The 22,282-nt window shown below is 37.6% G+C and overlaps 1 protein-coding gene and 1 pseudogene across 1 annotated transcript in view; one reads left to right on the top strand and one right to left on the bottom strand.

Annotated features, from left to right (window-relative positions):
- Nucleotides 1-22,282, bottom strand: part of LOC139184054 (adhesion G protein-coupled receptor E2-like) — a 1,114,856-nt gene that overhangs the window by 723,289 nt on the left and 369,285 nt on the right. The window lies entirely within an intron of this gene.
- Nucleotides 11,178-19,678, top strand: LOC139183855 (cyclin-dependent kinase inhibitor 3-like; annotated as a pseudogene).

Raw genomic sequence — 22,282 nt, 5'->3', positions numbered from 1 at the left:
CCTCACAGATAATAAAATGGTTGCAAAGTAAACCTCACTAGCATACATCCTTACACTTATATAACTAAGTTTTTTTTTTCTCTTAAGTGAACACAAAAACAAGAGAAAATACTGTAATGTGTGTGTTTCCTACACAGCTATTGAAAGTGTGTAGTTGCAAACAGTCCTCCGTTTAGATCTTTCTCCTCTATGTGGAGGCACAGTCTAATATGCTCCATCTTACAATAAAATGAAATGCCCTCAGCTCACTGACTGCCTCTCCACAATTAATACCCTATTTGTCTACTCCTGTTAATTAACAAGAACCTTAGACTCATGTTCCAATTTTACTGGATGCAGTTTATCCCTCCTATTCGTTCTTCTGTTGGGCTTCCACTAGCATGATTTAATTGTCAGCATTGACGATCTCATTTTCAAGTTCACTGTTCCTTTTCAGCATCATAAATAAATGCATCTTCAGGAAACCCAGCAAGCAATCATGGTGCCCTCTGCCTCAGGGCTATGCTACATTGGTCCTCAGGTGATCTCAGGTACATTCCTGGTTTCCATCCTTCTGATCCTCTTCTGCAGAGTCTGTGGAGCTCTCAGACTCACCTGTTTGGGAGGTTTGTCTCACTTTGCCTGGGAAATTTCCCTGTGAAAGTCAAAGTTCCCCCATAAGTAGCTGGTGATGCAGACTCATGTCCTGTCTCTGCACAGGACAGCTAAGAGATCAAGCATTGGTCTCCCATCCAGATGTAGGACCACAAAAGCAATGAACACCTCCTGTCCAACCGAAAAGGAACAGGCTGAGGGACTGCAGCAGAGGAGATATTTGCATCTTCCGTGTCAGCTCATTAAATATGTTTTCCCTTTGTTACCCCAGGGGAAGTTCATTATTTCCCCTGGTGACACTGGTCTGGACAGAATGCATTTTTTTCTTCTGATTCTCTGTTCCTAAGAGACTCCATTATAAGTTAGGTAAATTCAGTTTCCTCACTCCTTTGCCTTTACCTCTCCTGCTTCCAAATTTCTAAGGCTCCCGGCACTACATCACATCCCTGAGTTCAAGTTTTCTCAAAAGCATAATATTGACAATTGGTCTTGACTAGGTCCTTTGGGTCTTCAATGCTCTGATCTGTTGTGGGAACACAACCCAAGGAATCTCTGAATATGACCATTGCCCTTTTCAAAACAGGGGATAACTTTGCTCCTTTAATATAAAACTTGGCTACTATAATCCTTGGTTGCATGCAAGTTTTCCAAAGCCTAAACTGATTTCCTACTTACAGCAGAAATTAAACAACCCACTTGCCAATGCAGGAAATTAAAAGAAACAGGTAGGATCCCTGGATCAGGAGGATCCCCTGGAGAAGGCCATGGTAACCCACTCCAGTATTCTTTCCTGGAGAATCCCATGGACAGAGAAGCCTGGCAGGCTACAGTCCATGGGGTCACAGAGTTGGACAAGACTGAAGTGACTTAGCACAGAACAACACACATACTGCTCCTAGTTGAGTTTAACCCTTTGGAGTCAATCAGTGAGCTTCCCTTATATAATATCATTTTATGTTTCACTCTGATTTTTCATAGGAGAAAATTTTAGTCATTCTGGAGAAATTTCGCCCCCTTAGCTGGTACAGAGAATTTCACTTTGTCTAAATGTAAATGTGCATCTGACTCTGAGACCTTTGGAATTAAAGATAGGAAAAGAAAGTCATTATTAAAATTCAGATCACATTTATTAACAAAATGTATTAACGTTTCTACATTTTTTCTAATTTATGTTCATTCAAGCATTCTTTTTTTTAATTTAATTTTATTTTTAAAATTTACAATATTGTATTGGTTCTGCCATACATCAAAATGAATCCGCCACAGCCATACATGTGTTCCTAATCCTAAACCCTCCTTCCTCCTCCCTCCCTATACCATCCCTCTGGGTCGTCCCAGTGCACCAGCCCCAAGCATCCAGTATCGTGCATTGAACCTGGACTGGAGACTCATTTCATATATGATATAATACATATTTCAATGCCATTCTCCCAAATCATCCCACCCTCTCCCTCTCCCACAGAGTCCAAAAGACTATTCTATACATTAGTGTCTGTTTTGCTGTCTATTATACTGGGTTATTGTTACCATCTTTCAAATTCCATATATATGCGTTAGTATACTGTATTGGTGTTTTTCTTTCTGGCTTACTTCACTCTGTATAATAGGCTCCAGTTTCATCCACCTCATTAGAACCGATTCAAGTGTATTCTTTTTAATGGCTGAGTAATACTCCATTGTGTATATGTACCACTGCTTTCTTATCCATTCATCTAATGATGGACATCTAGGTTGCTTCCATGTCCTGGCTATTATAAACAGTGCTGCAATGAACATTGGGGTACACGTGTCTCTTTACCTTCTGGTTTCCTCAGTGTGTATGCCCAGCAGTGGCATTGCTGGATCTTAAGGCAGTTCTATTTCCAGTTTCTTAAGGAATCTCCACACTGTTCTCCATAGTGGCTGTACTAGTTTGTATTCCCACCAACAGTGTAAGAGGGTTCCCTTTTCTCCACACCCTTTATAGCATTTATTACTTGTAGACTTTTGGATCACAGCCATTCTGACTGGCATGAAATGGTACCTCAAAGTGGTTTTGATTTGCCTTTCTCTGATAATGAGTGATGTTGAGCATCTTTTCATGTGTTTGTTAGTCATCTGTATGTCTTCTTTGGAGAAATATCTATTTAGTTCTTTGGCCATTTTTTGATTGGGTCATTTATTTTTCTGGAGTTGAGCTGTAGGAGTTGCTTGTATATTTTTGAGATTAATTGTCTGTCAGTTGCTTCATTTGCTATTATTTTCTCCTATTCTGAAGGCTGTCTTTTCACCTTGCTTATAGTTTCCTTTGTTGTGCAGAAGCTTTTAAGGTTAATTAGGTCCCATTTGTTTATTTTTGCTTTTATTTCCAATATTCTTGGAGGTGGGTCATAGAAGATCCTGCTGTGATGTATGTCGGAGAGTGTTTTGCCTATGTTCTCCTCTAGGAGTTTTATAGTTTCTGGTCTTACGTTTAGATCTTTAATCCATTTTGAGTTTATTTTTGTGTATGGTGTTAGAAAGTGGTCTAGTTTCATTCCTTTACAAGTGGCTGACCAGTTTTCCCAGCACCACTTGTTAAAGAGATTGTCTTTAATCCATTGTATATTCTTGCCTCCTTTGTCAAAGATAAGGTGTCCATATGTGCATGGATTTATCTCTGGGCTTTCTATTTTGTTCCATTGATCTATACTTCTTTCTTTGTGCCAGTACCATGCTGTCTTGACGACTGTGGCTTTGTAGTAGAGCCTGAAGTCAGGCAGGTTGATTCCTCCAGATGGTGAAAAATTGAAAGCATTTCCTCTAAAGTCAGGAACACGACAAGGGTGCCCACTCTCACCATTACTATTCAACATAGTTTTGGAAGTTTTGGCCACAGCAATCAGAGCAGAAAAAGAAATCAAAGGAATCCAAATTGGAAAAGAAGTAAAACTGTCACTATTTGCAGATGACATGATCCTCTGCATAGAAAACCCTAAAGACTCTACTAGAAAATTACTAGAACTAATCAATGATTATAATAAAGTTGCAGGATATAAAATCAACACACAGAAATCCCTTGCATTCCTATACACTAATAATGAGAAAACAGAAAGAGAAATTAAGGAAACAATTCCATTCACCATTGCAATAAAAAGAATAAAATACTTAGGAATATATCTACCTAAAGAAACTCAAGACCTATATATAGAAAACTGTAAAACACTGGTGAAAGAAATCAAAAAGGAGACTAATAGATGGAGAAATATACCATATTCATGGATTGGAAGAATCAATATAGTGAAAATGAGTATACTACCCAAAGCAATTTATAGATTCAATGCAATCCCTATGAAGCTACCAACGGTATTCTTCACAAAGCTAGAACAAATAATTTCACAATTTGTATGGAAATACAAAAAACCTCGAATAGCCAAGAATTCTTTTTTTTACTTCTATCCTTCCAACTTTCTCTCACGTTTTCTTTCAGCACAATGGATGGAATTACAAATGAAGCAGTACATTTAAATATATGTGTGCACGTGTGTTTATTTCAGAGAAAGTGTATACAGATACAGACACATATACATATTCCTAAACTTTAACAATATTTGGAGACTCAGAGAAGTATTTACATACATTTTATACATTCATCACAACCTCCAAGTAAAGTTAGGATTTATCATCTCACATTTTCTTCTGAAAGATAAAACTGAGGCTCAGGGCATTTGCATTATTAACAATAACATTATAAAGAAATTAAAATGCATTGTGGACCTTTTAAAATTATACACAAATGGAACCATGTAGTATACTGCTGGTTTTGACATTTATAAAATTGTATATTTTTTAAAATGTGTTGTTTATTATATTTACACTCTAATGAATTAGTTAAGAATTAAAATTTTCTGGTTGTGCATTTTTAAGGGTAGTATGTTCTGTTCAGTTCAGTTCAGTTCAGTTGCTCAGTCATGTCCAACTCTTTGCAACCCCATGGACTGCAGCACTCCAGGCCTCCCTGTCCATCACAACTCCTGGAACTTACTCAAACTCATGTCCATTGAGTCAATGATGCCATCCAACCATCTCATCCTTTGTCATACCCTTCTCCTCCTGCTTTCAATCTTTCCCAGCATCAGGGTCTTTTCCAAGGGTAGTATATTAATCACATTAATACTGGTGAGAGGTAGCTCCTATAACTGGGAAGAAAGCAAAGTGGCATATATGGATTTAGGAACAGTGAAATTTAAATATAGTGATTAACGTTTGAGAAATAAAGTTTTTTTTTTTTTTTTCTTATAAAGTAAAAGACTGTTGTTCAGTCTCTAAGTCATATCTGACTCTTTGCAACCCAATGGACTGCAGCATGCCAGGCTTTCCTGGCCTTCACCATTTCCCAGAGCTAACTCAAATTCATGTCCATTGAGTCAATGATGCAATCCAACCATCTCATCCTCTGCCACCTCCTTCTCCTTTTACCTTCAACCTTTCCCAGCTTCAGGATCTTTTCCAATGAGTCAGTTGTTCATATCGGGTGGCCAACATATTGGCACTTTAGCTTCAGCATCAGTTCTTCCAATGAATATTCAGGGTTGATTTCCTGTAGGATTGATGGGTTTGATTTCCTTGCAGACCAAGGGACTCTCAAGAGTTTTCTCCAACACCACAGTTGGAAAGCATGAACTCTTTGATGCTCAGCCTTCTTTATGGTCCAACTCTCATGCAGTCACCATCCTCAATAAACTAAAGACTAACCTACTTACATAAAAGGAAGAAATTGACATAAGGTAGTTTAAGACAGAAGACCACTGTAGCTGAACATACCATCATGGAGCAGCCTTTAAAACACAAAATAGAGTCTGACAGCTGACTGTCAGTAGATCCATGAGGAAACAATCATAACTCAGATCAACTCCCCATCATAGAAACTCATTACATAAAAAAAAAAAAAAATCATTATACTAAATAATTTGCTTTTAGGATGACTTGTTATGTAGCAACAGCTAATTGATATATACTAATCCAAGTGAACAGAACTGAGACAATTATAATAATATGTTGCTTTATTTCTAGGCAATTGTTACGATATCTGAATAGCATTCATGACTTCTCTATTATTCAAGTTTATGTCATACAATTTTTTTAAAAGGGATTCCATTTAGTTTTCCTTGTAGGTAAGCAAAAAAGGTTAAAAGGATATGCCTATTTGTGAGAAACATATACCTTTATCACAGGAAAGTGAAAACATGAAAGTCACTCAGTCTGACTCTTTGTAACGCCATGGACTGTACAGTCCATGGAATTCTCCAGACCAGAATGCTGGAGTGGTAGCCTTTCCCTTCTCCAGGGGATCTTCCCAACCCAGGTCTCCTGCATTGCAGGTGGATTCTTTACCAGCTGAGCCATAAAGGAAGCCCAAGAACACTGGAGTGGGTAGCCTATCCACTTCTACAGTGAATCTTCCTGACCCAGGAATCATACTAGGGTCTCCTGTTTTGTAGGAGGATTCTTTACCAAATGAGCTATCAGAGAAGCCCATTTATCACAAGACTAGAAGGGAATTTAAGGTCTAATTAGCCATAATTTGGATATATATATATAATATTATATATATTGTGCATGTCATATAAATATGATATTTATATTATTCATTCCTTCTTGCATTGATTATACAGAAATGGAATGGGGAAAATATTTCAACTAGAGCAATGGAAGGAGCCATTTATTTGTAGGCAACAATGGAAATTTGCAAGCAGAAAGATATAATCATGCCAAAAACTCTTTTGCCCCAACAATAAACCCCTTTACACACAGATACTAAATTACATACCTCAATAAGTAAATGGACATCATGAAAAAATAATTTGCAAAGATACAATCTGACATAAATTTTTGCTGCATCATACTTAAGATCTCTCTTACTCTAGGTCTTATTATGTCAAAGTCTTTATTGAAATTTCTGTTTCACATAGATGTCAATTAGAGACATGCATTTGATGATCAGCTTTACCAGTAACTCCTATAGAGAATGTAGATGCTAGGTTAAATAAAGAATTGTACCCTGTGAATGAGTAAAACCAGATGACCATTTATGAAATACACTACCTGTTAACATCTACATTTTCAAAAAAAGCAATTATGGTAGTGATGCTCCAAGGTATGAAAAACTAAGGCATGATAAACTGTAGTTCCACATTTACTCTCCTTGAAACTATGTAATTGGTTTGGTTTCCAAGTTAGTTTTTTTCCTACAGAAGTAGCACAGTTCATGATTATTCTTTCAGCAAAAAGAAAGAAAAATTATTCAGTATAAAGTATATCATTTCAGAAGAATTTATTCTTAAGAAATGTATGAAGCATCATGAGATAAATGGGAATTTACATATGTTTCACACATGGTTTTGAATCAAATTGAAAGAGTAGAAAAATAACAAGAGAAAAATCTTAGATGATAGGGAACAGAAAAGTTAAGAAAGGATGCTTTTAAAATCATATAGAGAAGTTGAAATCAAAAAAATGGAAATACCAGTCTATAAACTGAAGAAGCAATTGCTATTATCATAGTCTAATCAAGGAATCACATATCCCCCTATGAGGCTTTGACCCTGCTATCATGGGCAGTTTTTCAGCCCAAGGGCAAATGGCCCTTTTACAAACATTTCCATCCCAAAGAATCTTTTCAGAGCCCTTTTTATGTCTTTATTTCTCAGACTATAGATGAAGGGATTCAGCATGGGTGTGACCACAGTGTACATCACCAATACTATAGCACTCATGTGTGAGCTGTGGGTAGCAGTGAAGCTAAGATACACTCCTAAGGCTGAACAATAAAATAAGGAGACAACTGAGAGGTGAGATGCACAGGTGGAGAATGCTTTATACTGCTTCTGAGCTGATGAGATTCCACAGATAGAGAACACTATTTTAGTGTAAGAGTAAAGGATACTAGCCAGGGGAACACCCCGGAGAATTACAGATCCAAAATACACCACCATGTTATTGAGAAAGGGGTCAGAACAGGCCAGTCTGATCAGCCATGTGATTTCACAGAAAAAGTGGTGGATTTCCAAGTCTGAGCAGAAGGACAGTTGCAACACCGTTAAGCTGTGTAACAGGGGAAAGAGGGCACTCACGATCCAGGACACCAGCACCAGCAGTCCACAGAGCCGGGGGTTCATGATGACTGTGTAGTGCAGGGGGTGACAGATAGCCACATACTGGTCATAGGCCATCATGGTCAGGGGAAAGTCATCTAATGCTGCAAAGAGTAAGTAAAAATACACCTGGACAATGCAGCCTTCATAGGTGATGCCTTTGCTCTGTGTCTGGATGTTCCACAGCATCTTTGGGATGGTGGTGGATGTAAAACAGATGTCTACAAAAGACAGGTTAGAGAGGAAGAAGTACATGGGGGTGTGAAGGTGGGGGTCTGAGCTGATGGCCAGGATGATGAGCAGGTTTCCAATCACAGTTATCAGGTACATGAAGAGGAAAAGCCCAAATATAAGGGGCTGCAATGCTGGCTCCTCTGAAAGTCCCAGAAGGAGAAATTCTGAAGTTTGTGTCTTGTTCCTTGATTCCATGTGATGGAAATGACTACTGGGAAAAAAGAAAATAGCGTGAATACTTTTCAAACAGGTGTAAGACACATAGCTGAACTTCTGTAATTTCTATTTTGCTGACAAGAAATTGATGTTAATGAGTTGTATATAGATAAATTCTCCTTGAAGGTATATTCCGTTTCACCTCTAATTAGATACTTTTGTCTTATTCTCAGAACATTTCCAAGGAGTTCATGCATTTACAGTTTTAATGAGAAAGTCTTTTATGCATTTGAGAAACATTATGCTAGTCAACATGTTTCAAGTACATATCGGGGATAAATAGAGACACTTAGAAACAAATCTCTCACACTCCAAGGGTGGTAAAAGATGATATTCAAATAAATATAGAATATGTTAGAAGGTGACAGGTGTTATGAAGAAAACAAAAACACGTAAAAAGGAGAGTGTAGTATGAACATTATTTTGTACCAAGTATTCAGGCAAGGCTTACAAACAAAGGGTTCTACGAAGATACATCAAGGCAAAGAGAGAAGGTAATATCGTGATACCAGGAGAAGTGTGTGTCTGGCAGAAGGAACGGCCACTGCAAAGTAACTAAGGAAGAAGCTGGTCACATGTTCAAATGCAAGGAAGCCGGTGGAGTGAAGGAATAAGCAGGAAGGGGAGTGGTTAGAGATGGTGTCAAGGATGCTGAGGAGCAAGGTGGCTTCCCTGCTATAGCTGAACCTTCAGTCCATAGAGAATCTGTCCTTCCATGTTGATTCCAGAACTTTATGCATTTAGCTGCAAAGAAATCCTGTAAATTATATCAGATCATCTTCTTAGTACCATCTTTGATGGAGTTTTGGCCTCTGTCACCTTATTACGTCACCTTAATATGTGAGTGCAGTTGCCTTTGCTTTAACAACTGCTCTCACTCCACAAGGCACAAGTATACACACACACCATAGCCTCCTGGGCTGTGTTACTGTATGAATTTCTCGCCCAGAACCACCTTCCTTAAGCCATGGGTGATGGCACCTCAAGCTTGTGAGATCAGATTATCTTTCTCCTAAAGGATGTTTAAATAGTACCCAGAAATTCCATTTCACAAGCTACTGAGTGAATAATACAGTTGAGATTCCTTTTAGCTACAATGACTTTCTGCCCTATATTTAAATAAATATAAAAAGCATGGGAGAGAGAGAGATAAAATAAAGGGGAACAATCTAACAAGCTCAAACAGCCCCTGAGACAATGTGGTGTTCTTGATTTGGCAACATTTCAACTTCAGCTATATCCCTTGATACCCAGGAAAGATCAGAAAGAAAAATACACAGAAGCAATGATATCTGTAGGGTGTGAAAAACCATACCAATTTGCCCTGTCTCTCTCTCTCTCTTTTTTTTTTTTTTTGATGTGGACCATTTTTAGCCTTTTTGAAAGTGTTCCAATATTACGTCTGTTTTATGTTCTAGGTCTTTAGCTGTGAGACATGTGGGATCTTACCTTCCCAACCAGGGATCGAACCCACAGCCCATGCACTGGAAGGCAAAGTCCTAACCACTGGAGAGCCAGGAAAGTGCCCTTATCTCTGTTTTTTTTTTTTTTTTTTTAATGAGATATATTTTATTTGTTATTCTTGGGCTAAATGTTTTTAATTTTTTTCACAAATCCACTGGGAACATCCTAATTCTAGTTCTGATCTTTGGACAGCATGCAAGGACTTTTCCAGACCATACGCTGTGAGTACATGAGGTCATGAAAATTCATTCTCTTATTCTGGATAAATTTCTTCACATGATTTAAGCATGCTGCTGCTGCTGCTAAGTTGCTTCAATCGTGTCCAACTCTGTGTGACCCCATAGAAGGCAGCCCACCAGGCTCCCCTGTCCCTGGGATTCTCCAGGCAAGAACACTGGAGTGGGTTGCCATTTCCTTCTCCAATGCATGAAAGTGAAAAGTGAAAGTCAAGTCGCTCAGTCGTGTCCGACTCTTCACGACCCCATGGACTACAGCCTACCAGGCTCCTCTGTCCATGGGATTTTCTAGGCGAGAGTACTGGAGTGGGGTGCCATTACCTTCTCCAGATTTAAGCCTAAGGACCCCTTTATTTCAGTATACTGTGATGTTGTCACTATAATGCAAGATTCCAAGCATCAGTGATTTCAGCTCCCTTGTTTACTTCTTATTTTCCCATATGTACATGAAGACATGTGCATTTATTTTAAAAACACAATTAAGAAAATTATAAATTATGAAATAGAACGGCAAAAATGTTAAACCAGTTAAAAGAGTAATTTCAGATAAATGCATTAAACAAAACTAAATGGAACATCAAAACCATTATGTTTTAATCAATTTTTGATGTTCCATTCAGTTTTTAGCAGTAACAGAACAATCAAAACAATAATTAATAATGAATTAATAACTAATTTAGAAAAGACCTTGACTCAGGAGAATCTAATATATAATCTACCTGGGAATTTCTAGCAAATAGCATGTGTATTGTTAATATTTGTTGAATGATTAGGAATTAGATCCCCTTAGATATGAACACTAGTGTATGGGAAGATTGTACTCCAACTTTTTTTTATTTTTTTGTACTTCAATTTGATTGGAAAAGGCTGGATTGTTGAATAAAATTTGGAATAAATGGTCATCTATGTGGAAGGAAATGAAGTGGTTTCCTATTTAATGCATCTTTTTAAAAAAGACAAAAGTCCCCAGTGTAAAATCAAACAGTCCATTTCAGATGATCATATAAAACCATACATAAAATCTACAGGTGAGAAAACTATTCTTATCAAGGGAGAAAATCAGAAGTAAAAAGAAAAACAAATTTAACTATATAAAAATTTAAAACATTTTATGGTCAAAAATACCCACCCCAAAATCAACTGCAGAACAATATTTCATAAAAAATCTTTGGACATGCGGTTAACTGTTGAGAAGAAGGCATAAAGTTATGTAGATGTATGGTAATAATAAGAAATAACTTCCTGACTGAATATACAAATCTTTGCTCAAAGTGAGTACTAGTTTAATAAACAGGAAGATATCTAATTCACAACCTTGTGGCTCATCTCGGGGCGGAGGCTGAGATACCGGTGCTGCCTAAGGGAGGTGGTGGTCGATCTGGACGTGGGGTGGCCCGCAGTGAAGCCGCCTAGTTCAAAGCAAACAAGTGAGTTTGACTCATCAGATGAAGAGCCTATTGAAGATGAACAGACTCCAATTCAGATATCATGGCTACCCCTGTCACGAGTGAATTGTTCTCAGTTTCTTGGTTTATGTGCTCTTCCAGATTGCAAATTTAAAGATGTTAGAAGAAATATCCAAAAAGATACAGAAGAACTAAGGAGCTATGGTATACAAGACATATTTGTTTTCTGCACCATAGAGTTCCAAACCTTTTGGATCTCTACCATCAGTATGGAATTATCATTCATCACCATCCAATTCCAGATGGAGGGACTCCTGATATCACCAGCTGCTGTGAAATTATGGAGGAGCTTGAAATTTGCCTTAAAAATAACCGGAAAACCTTAATACATAGCTGTTTGTCTCCTCCTATACCTGTCTGACACAGTATCACCGCAGCAAGCCATCGACAGCCTGAGGGACCTGAGAGGATCTGGAGCAATACAGGCCATAAAAGTAAGAAGGGTGACTGTTCTCATGAGGCTGTGGTTAGGGATGAACTGTCACAGTGCAACACGTCCTCAAAGGGGCCATGAAAATCCAAAGCATCCTGTTATCCATGTATCACCTGTTTATATTTTGACTTTTTAAATTTACATTTAAGTAAGTTCAGCTTTTCCAAACAAAATAATGAAAAATTGTGAACTTTCCAGTTTATTCATCCAGGATCCATTCCTTTTCAGTTTTTGCCCATTCAGTTCTGGGAATGAATTCTGTCACCTGGAAAAATGAGGCAATTTTTACTATAAAATTGGTAGTTTCCTGGGTAGACTTTTGACCTAAAAGTAGCTAATGAAGATCCTCTCATGGTATCATTAAACATTTAACAAACAGATGAATGACTAATAGAAAAAAAAAAATGTAAGGTCATTCTAGTTATCCTTTGCTGTGACTAACCAAAGTGACATCTTTCCATTTACTTTCTCTTTAAAACAAAAAACACTGAGTAGTAGTGCCCCAAGGATATTATTGATTTGTAGATCTGTCATGCCAACAGAAAAATACACCCAACTGAATGCAGAGTTCCAGAAAATAGCAAGGAGAGATAAGAAAGCCTTCTTAAGTAACTATGAAAGGAAACAGCAGAAAACAATAGAATGGGAAGACTAGAGATCTCTTTTAAGAAAAATTGGAATTACCAAGGGAACATTTCATTCAAAGATGGGCACAATAAAGGACAGAAACGGTATGGACCTAACAGAAGCAGAAGATATTAAGAAGAGGTGGCAAGAATACACAGAAGAACTATGCAAAAAAGATATTAATGACCCAGTTAACCACAATGGTGTGCTCACCTAGAGCCAGACATCCTGGAGTGTGAAGTCAAGTGGATCTTAGGAAGCATTACTACAAACAAAACTAGTGGAGGTAATGGAATCCCAGCTGAGCTTTAAAAGATGCTGCTGTTATTCTCCTGTAATTGAGATCTAATCTTACTGCATTGTGGTCAGAAAAAATGCTTGGAATGATTTCTATTTTTTTGAATTTACCAAGGCTAGCTTTATGGCCCAGGATGTGATCTATCCTGGAGAAGGTTCCATGTGCGCTTGAGAAAAAGGTGAAATTCATTGTTTTGGGATGAAATGTTCTATAGATATCAATTAGGTCTAACTGGTCTATTGTATCATTTAAAGTTTGTGTTTCCTTGTTAATTTTCTCTTTCGTTGATCTATCCATAGGTGTAAGTGCGGTATTAAAGTCTCCCACTATTACTGTGTTATTGTTAATTTCTCCTTTCATACTTGTTAGCATTTGTCTTACGTACTGTGGTGCTCCCGTGTTGGGTGCATATATATTTATAATTGTTATATCTTCTTCTTGGATTGATCCTTTGATCATTATGTAGTGACCTTCTTTGTCTCTTTTCACAGCCTTTGTTTTAAAGTCTATTTTATCTGATATGAGTATTGCTACTCCTGCTTTCTTTTGGTCCCTTTTTGCATGGAAAATCTTTTTCCAGCCCTTCACTTTCAGTCTGTATGTGTCCCCTGTTTTGAGGTGGGTCTCTTGTAGACAGAATATGTAGGGGTCTTGTTTTTGTATCCATTCAGCCAGTCTTTGTCTTTTGGTTGGGGCATTCAACCCATTTACATTTAAGGTAATTACTGATAAGTATGATCCCATTGCCATTTAATTTATTGTTTTGGGTTCGAGTTTATACACTGTTTTGTGTTTGCTGTCTAGAGAATATCCTTTACTATTAAAAATTCCAACATATGGAGGCTGAACAACACACTGCTGAATAACCAACAAATCACAGAAGAAATCAAGAAAGAAATCAAAATTTGCATAGAAACGAATGAAAATGAAAACACAACAACCCAAAACCTGTGGGACACGGTAAAAGCAGTCCTAAGGGGAAAGTTCATAGCAATACAGGCACACCTCAAGAAACAAGAAAAAAGTCAAATAAATAACCTAACTCTACACCTAAAGCAACTAGAAAAGGAAGAAATGAAGAACCCCCGGGTTAGTAGAAGGAAAGAAATCTTAAAAATTAGAGCAGAAATAAATGCAAAAGAAACAAAAGAGACCATAGCAAAAATCAACAAAGCCAAAAGCTGGTTCTTTGAAAGGATAAATAAAATTGACAAACCATTAGCCAGACTCATCAAGAAACAAAGGGAGAAAAATCAAATCAACAAAATTAGAAACGAAAATGGAGAGATCACAACAGACAACACAGAAATACAAAGGATCATAAGAGACTACTATCAACAATTATATGCCAATAAAATGGACAACGTGGAAGAAATGGACAAATTCTTAGAAAAGTACAACTTTCCAAAACTCGGCCAGGAAGAAATAGAAAATCTTAACAGACCCATCACAAGCATGGAAATTGAAACTGTAATCAAAAATCTTCCAGCAAACAAAAGCCCCGGTCCAGACGGCTTCACAGCTGAATTCTACCAAAAATTTAGAGAAGAGGTAACACCTATCCTGCTCAAACTCTTCCAGAAAATTGTAGAGGAAGATAAACTTCCAAACTCATTCTATGAGGCCACCATCACCCTAATACCAAAACCTAACAAAGATGCCACAAAAAAAGAAAACTACAGGCCAATATCACTGATGAACATAGATGCAAAAATCCTTAACAAAATTCTAGCAATCAGAATCCAACAACACATAAAAAAGATCATATACCATGATCAAGTGGGCTTTATCCCAGGGATGCAAGGATTCTTCAATATCCGCAAATCAATCAATGTAATACACCACATTAACAAATTGAAAAATAAAAACCATATGATTATCCCAATAGATGCAGAGAAAGCCTTTGACAAAATTCAACATCCATTTATGATAAAAACTCTCCAGAAAGCAGGAATAGAAGGAACATACCTCAACATAATAAAAGCTATATATGACAAACCCACAGCAAACATTATCCTCAATGGTGAAAAATTGAAAGCATTTCCTCTAAAGTCAGGAACAAGACAAGGGTGCCCACTTTCACCATTACTATTCAACATAGTTTTGGAAGTTTTGGTCACAGCAATCAGAGCACAAAAAGAAATAAAAGGAATCCAAATTGGAAAAGAAGAAGTAAAACTCTCACTATTTGCAGATGACATGATTCTCTACATAGAAAATCCTAAAGATTCCACCAGAAAATTACTAGAACTAATCAATGACTATAGTAAAGTTTCAGGATATAAAATCAACACACAGAAATCCCTTGCATTCCTATACACTAATAATGAGAAAACAGAAAGAGAAATTAAGGAAACAATTCCATTCACCATTGCAACGGAAAGAATAAAATACTTAGGAATATATCTACCTAAAGAAACTAAAGACCTATATATAGAAAACTATAAAACACTGGTGAAAGAAATCAAAGAGGACATTAATAGATGGAGAAATATACCATGTTCATGGATTGGAAGAATCAATATAGTGAAAATGAGTATACTACCCAAAGCAATTTATAGATTCAACGCAATCCATATCAAGCTACCAACAGTATTCTTCACAGAGCTAGAACAAATAATTTCACAATTTGTATGGAAATACAAAAAACCTCGAATAGCCAAAGCGATCTTGAGAAAGAAGAATGGAACTGGAGGAATCAACCTGCCTGACTTCAGGCTCTATTACAAAGCGACAGTCATCAAGACAGTATGGTACTGGCACAAAGACAGAAATATTGATCAATGGAATAAAATAGAAAGCCCAGAGAAAAATCCACGCACATATGGACACCTTATCTTTGACAAAGGAGGCAAGAATATACAATGGATTAAAGACAATCACTTTAACAAGTGGTGCTGAGAAATCTGGTCAACCACTTGTAAAAGAATGAAACTGGACTACTTTCTAACACCATACACAAAAATAAACTCAAAATGGATTAAAGATCTAAACGTAAGACCAGAAACTATAAAACTCCTAGAGGAGAACATAGGCAAAACACTCTCCGACATACATCACAGCAGGATCCTCTATGACCCACCTCCAAGAATATTGGAAATAAAATCAAAAATAAACAAATGGGACCTAATTAACCTTAAAAGCTTCTGCACATCAAAGGAAACTATTAGCAAGGTGAAAAGACAGCCTTCAGAATAGGAGAAAATAATAGCAAATGAAGCAACCGACAAACAACTAATCTCAAAAATATACAAGTAACTCCTACAGCTCAACTCCAGAAAAATAAACGACCCAATCAAAAAATGGGCCAAAGAACTAAATAGACATTTCTCCAAAGAAGACATGCAGATGGCTAACAAACACATGAAAAGATGCTCAACATCACTCATTATCAGAGAAATGCAAATCAAAACCACTATGAGATACCATTTCACACCAGTCAGAATGGCTGCGATCCAAAAGTCTACAAATAATAAATGCTGGAGAGGGTGTGGAGAAAAGGGAACCCTCTTACACTGTTGGTGGGAATGCAAACTAGTACAGCCACTATGGAGAACAGTGTGGAGATTCCTTAAAAAACTGGAAATAGAACTGCCTTATGATCCAGCAACCCCACTGCTGGGCATACACACTGAGGAAACTAGAATGGAAAGAGACACGTGTACCCCAATGTTCATCGCAGCACTCTTTATAATAGCCAAGACATGGAAGCAACCTAGATGTCCATCATTAGATGAATGGATAAGAAAGCTGTGGTACATATACACAATGGAGTATTACTCAGCCATTAAAAAGAATACATTTGAATCAGTTCTAATGAGGTGGATGAAACTGGAGCCTATTATACAGAGTGAAGTAAGCCAGAAGGAAAAACATAAATACAGTATACTAACGCATATATATGGAATTTAGAAAGACGGTAACAATAACCCAGTGTACAAGACAGCAAAAGAGACACTGATGTATAGAACAGTCTTATGGACTCGGTGGGAGAAGGAGAGGGTGGGAAGATTTGGGAGAATGGCAATGAAACATGTAAAATATCATGTAGGAAACGAGTTGTCAGTCCAGGTTCGATGCATGATGCTGGATGCTTGGGGCTGTTGCACTGGGACGGCCCAGAGGGATGGTATAGGGAGGGAGGAGGGAGGAGGGTTCGGGATGGGGAACACATGTATACCTGTGGCGGATTCATTTTGATATTTGGCAAAACTAATACAATTATGTAAAGTTTAAAAATAAAATAAAATTAGAAAAAAAAAAAAAAAAAAGATGCTGCTGTTAAACTGCTATACTCGTTATGCCAGCAAATTTGGAAAACTCAGCAGTGGCCACAGGACTGGAAAAGGTCAGTTTTCATTTCAATCCCAAAGAAAAGCAAGGCCAAAGAATGTTCAAATTACCATACAGTTGCACTCATCTCACATGCCAGCAAGATTTTGCTCAAAACCCTTCAAGCTAGGCTTCAGCAGTATGTGAACCCAGAACTTCCAGATGTACAAGCTGGATTTAGAAAAGGCAGAGGAACCAGAGATCGAATCTCCAACATACATTGCATCATAGAAAAAGCAAGGGAATTTAAAAAAAAAATCTACTTCTGCTTCACTGACTATGCTAAAGCCTTTGACTGTGGATCACAAGCAGCTGTGGAAAATTCTTAAAGAGATGGGAATACCAGGCCACCTTACCTTCCTCCCGAGAAACCTGTATGCTGAAAAGAAGCAAGTTAGAACTGGACATGGAAAAACAGACTGGTTCCAAATTGGGAAAGGAGTACATCAAGGCTGTATATTATCACCCTGCTTATTTAACTTACATGCAGAGTACATCATGCAAAATGCTGGTGAATAACAAACTGGAATCAAGATTGCCAGGAGAAATATTAGCAACCTCATATACGCAGGTTATACCACTTTAATGGCAGAAAGTGAAGAGAAACTATAAAGAGTCTCTTGATGAAGGTGTAAGACAGCCTATCACTTCTTGGCAAATAGATGGGGGAAATGTGGAAACAGTGTCAGATTTCATTTTCTTGGGCTCCAGAATCAATGCAGATGGTGACTGCAGTCACAAAATTAAAAGATGCTTGCTCTTTGGAAGAATAGCTATGTCAAACCTAGACACGGCTTTTTAAAACTTTGGAAAACTCAGCAGTGACAGAGTTTTAAAAAGCAGAGACATCACTTTGCCAACAAAGGTCTGTATAGTCAAAGCGATGGTTTTTCCAATAGTCAGGAATGGATGTGAGAGTTGGACCATAAAGAACGCTGAGTGCCAAAGAATTAACACTTTCCAACTGTGGTGCTGGAGAAGACTCTTGAGAGTCCCTTGGACCAGTCAATCCTAAAGGAAATCAACCCTGAATATTCATTGGAAGGGGTGATGCTGAAGCCGAAGCTCCAATACTTCAGCCACCTGATGAGAAGAGCTGGCTCACTGGAAAAGACTAATGCTGGGGAAAATTGAGGGCAAGAGAAGGGGGTCACAGAGGATGAGATGGTTGGATGGCATCACTGATTCAATGGACATGAGTTTGAGGAAACTCAGGGAGATAGTTATGGACAGAGAAGCATGGCATGCAGCAGTTCATTGGGTTGCAAAGACTTGGGCACGACTTAGTGACAGAACAACAATGCTAGCTTGCCTTCCTTTCCCAGTTACCTGGTCTCAGCTTTAGGACTAAGTCAGAGGAGCAGGTTCTGAAAACAGAAGCTCCCTCTTGTTACCTGTTAAAATCAAATGATGTTCAAATTTAAGATATTCCCAAGTGTCTCTTTGACAAGAACAAATTACATGGACAAACATATGTATATGTGTGCGTATATGAGTGTTTTGCATCTTTAATCTTAACCCGACATTAATATGGGCTATTTATCACCTCAGCATTCTGGGGCAAACATGGTTTTCCAGCTCTATGCTGATATAAGTTAAGTTAGCAGTATGCAAGCCCAACTTCTCAATAGTAATACAAAATGAGATTTTGGGCAGGGAAATAATATCCTCTGGGCAGCTGTTAAACTCCAAATGAATTAATTAAAGAATCTATTTTGCTTATCTGTTAAGATTAGTAATTTTATTTCAGTATTTTCTATTATGAAAATTGTTCCAAAATGATTTTATCATCACAAAAAGCAGACAACTAAGGCTTCTGTAAACCAATAAATAGATTTTTCTTGAATATACTGTTAATTGCTGCAGACAGTGCCCTTCCCTGTGGACTTACTCCCCAGGAGAAAATGCATTAGAAATAGAATACCAGACCTGGTTTTGATCCCTGGGTTGGTAAGATCCCCTGAAGGGAACGGCTTCCCACTCCTGTATTCTGGCCTAAAGAATTCCATGGGGTTGCAAAGAGTCGGACATAACTGATCGACTTTCACTTTCACTTCATGTGTTTAATCTTATTTGCTCCTGCCAGTAAAGGGAAAAACGATTTTACAGACGTAAAATGCTCATCTGTATTTCATGATAGCTGCTATTTTTTCGAGATTTTTAAAGCAAGTTTTTCACACTATATATAGCTTTTGTTGTTGTTTAGTCACTAGGTCGTGCCCAACTCTTTACAACCCCATGGACTGTCGCCCTCCAGGCTGCTTTGGCCATGGGATTTCCTGGGCAGGAAAACTGGAGTGGGTTACCATGCCCTCCTCCAGGGGATCTTCCTGACCTAGGGATTGACCTCGGGTCTTCTGCATTGTAGGTGGATTCTTTACCACTGAGCCATGAAAGAAGCCCTGTACGTAGCTTCACTGGAAGATAAAACTTCCCCAAGATGTAAATACCTCCTTACCCAAAAGGATGTAGAATCATTTTTACCAAGTATTATTTTGATTCCTGATTCCAACTAGTATCATGACTACTCTGGCAATTAGCTTTCTACAATGTATTTCAGTGTATCTTTACTTTTTTCAGCAATATAATTAACTTCATGAGTTCCAGGAAAAGCTAGCTGCACACTTTCATCAAGAAATTCACTATCAAGATCTGTATCTAGATAAAAGAATTTCAAATTGCATATATATATGACCATGTCTGAAATTTGAGTTCTCTAATAGCATTTGTATTGAAACTACTAGTGTTATCAAACTGAATGTAATGAATGTAAATGTACCTGTGCAGATATTCCTAAAGATTTTACTGAAAAATTTCAAAAAAAAATAATTTACAACCTTCAGCCTCAGAAAAAACTTAATGTTGATTGAGGTTGAAACTTTTTTTTAATTAAATGTATTTATTTTAATTAGAGGCTAATTACTTTATAATATTGTATTGGTTGAAACTTTTAAACAAGTATTACAGACATAAGGGGAACTCTCTAATTTCTCTGGCAGAGATATGAAATGGAGAACATTGTGGAAACCACCTAAAACAGCTATTGATAATAGAAACACAAATATTCTTTAACTCAGGGTCCTCCGTCTCTGTACTACTGGATATTCTCTGCCAGGTCCTTCTCTGTGGTGGGGTCTGTCCTGTACATTGTAGGATGTTTAGAAGCATCCTTGCCCACCACCTGCCCTTCATCAGTGTGACAGCAAAAAATATCTACTGATATTGCTCAATGTCCCCTGAGGGACAGTTATCCTTGGTTTAGAAGTGCAATGTGGCAGATTCATTTTGATATATGGCAAAACCAATACAATATTTCAAAGTTAAATAAAATAAAATTAAAAAAAGAAAACCAAACTGAAATATCAAAAAAAAAAAAAGAAGTGCAATGTTAAATTAACAATCTCAAAATAATTTTGTAGCAGTGATATGATAGTCCTTATTGCTAAACAATGATACAGACCATCAAATGTATGAGTCACACAGCCATGGAATATTATACGGACATTGAAATAATGCTATTATTACTAGCATTAATGCTATTAATGATACTACTATTAATACAGCATTATTACTAGTTGTTTAGAAGCAAGTCCCTGAGTTGTTGCTAAGAAATAGACAAAAGTGGATAAACTGTAGAAAAACATTAAACATACTGGCCACTCATCAGTAAAACATAAAGAAAATTTAATGATGTATTTAGGATTATATTTATACCTTTGTATAAAAGTATGTGAATATGTATAAGTGCATATTTTAGAAGGGTATTTTTAAAGGAAACTAAAAACTTAAGGAATAAAAAATACTTATTCCATAAATAAAAACTTATGGAATAATAAATATACTTAACCTTATGAAGCAAAATAAGGTAAAATACATTGCTTCCTGAACAACTGTAGGTAAAAAATTGAATGAAAATCTGCCACTAACTAATAAAAACATAGAGTAAGAATTTAACGATACCAGCATTGGTCTCTAATTTATGTTGAAATTGCCAAAATGAGGAAATGAAAGAATATAACAGGACATCTACAATGAGGATACAGAGCAGTACCAAATTTGTAATTTCATCTCATATTGAAATGCTGCTGCTGCTGCTAAGTCGCTTCAGTAGTGTCCAGCTCTGTGTGACCCCATAGACGGCAGCCCACCAGGCTCCACCGTCCCTGGGATTCTCTAGGCAAGAACACTGGAGTGGGTTGCCATTGCCTTCTCCAGTGCATGAAAGTGAAAAGTGAAAGCGAAGTCGTTCAGTCATGTCCAACTCTTAGCGACCCCATGGACTGCAGCCCATCAGGCTCCTCCATCCATGGGATTCTCCAGGCAAGAGTACTGGATTGGGTTGCCAAAACGTGAAGGCAATGTTTAATATGGTAGAGAAGAATGTCTTTCAAATTATGTCCAGAGCTGATGCAACTTTTGCAAATAGATTTAATTAGAAGGCTAAAAGGAACAATAAGAAATAACAGTCGTGAAACTACAAGTAAATATGTATAAAGTGCTGCTGCTGCTGCTGCTATGTCACTTTAGTCGTGTCCGACTCTGTGTGACCCCATAGACTGCAGCTCACCAGGCTTTCCATCCTTGGGATTCTCCAGGCAAGAACACTGGAGTGGGTTGCCATTTCCTTCTCCAATGCATTAAAGTCAAAAGTGAAAGTGAAGTCGCTCCATTGTGTCCGACTCTAGCAACCCCATGGACTGCAGCCTACCAGGCTCCTCCGTCCATAGGATTTTCTAGGCAAGAGTACTGGAGTGGGGTGCTATTGCCTTCGCCTTATTATTAATATCACTAAGGATGCTGCAGAACTCTCACTTTCCTTTTTGGTTTACAACAAGGATTGAAACATCAAGAATATTAAAATGATAACTGAATTCATTCAGTAAGAAAAGTGACAGTGAAAAAGCAACAAATGGGGTGTACTGTACAGCGTGGTGACTATATATAGTTCATAATACTTTATAGCATAAACTGACAGATTTAACACAAAAATTGGTCCCAAATTTGACCCCAAAAATGAATTATTATACAATTCCCAGGTTTCCCTGGTGGCTCAGTGGTAAAATATGAACCTGCCAATGCAGAAGACCTGGGTTAGATACCTGGGTCAGGAAGATCCCTGGAAGAGGGCATAGCAACCCATTCCAGTATTCTTACCTGAGAAATCCCATGGACAGAGGAGCTTGGTAGGCTATATTTCATGGGGTTGCAAACAGTTGGACTTAACTTGGTGACCAAACAACAACAACAACATACAATCCCCACAAATGTGT

This window comes from Bos indicus, chromosome 7 (genome assembly GCF_029378745.1).
Source record: "Bos indicus isolate NIAB-ARS_2022 breed Sahiwal x Tharparkar chromosome 7, NIAB-ARS_B.indTharparkar_mat_pri_1.0, whole genome shotgun sequence".
NCBI lineage: Eukaryota > Metazoa > Chordata > Mammalia > Artiodactyla > Bovidae > Bos > Bos indicus.
The sequence above is the reverse complement of the archived record's forward strand: the minus strand, read 5'-3'. Positions and strand labels throughout refer to the sequence as shown.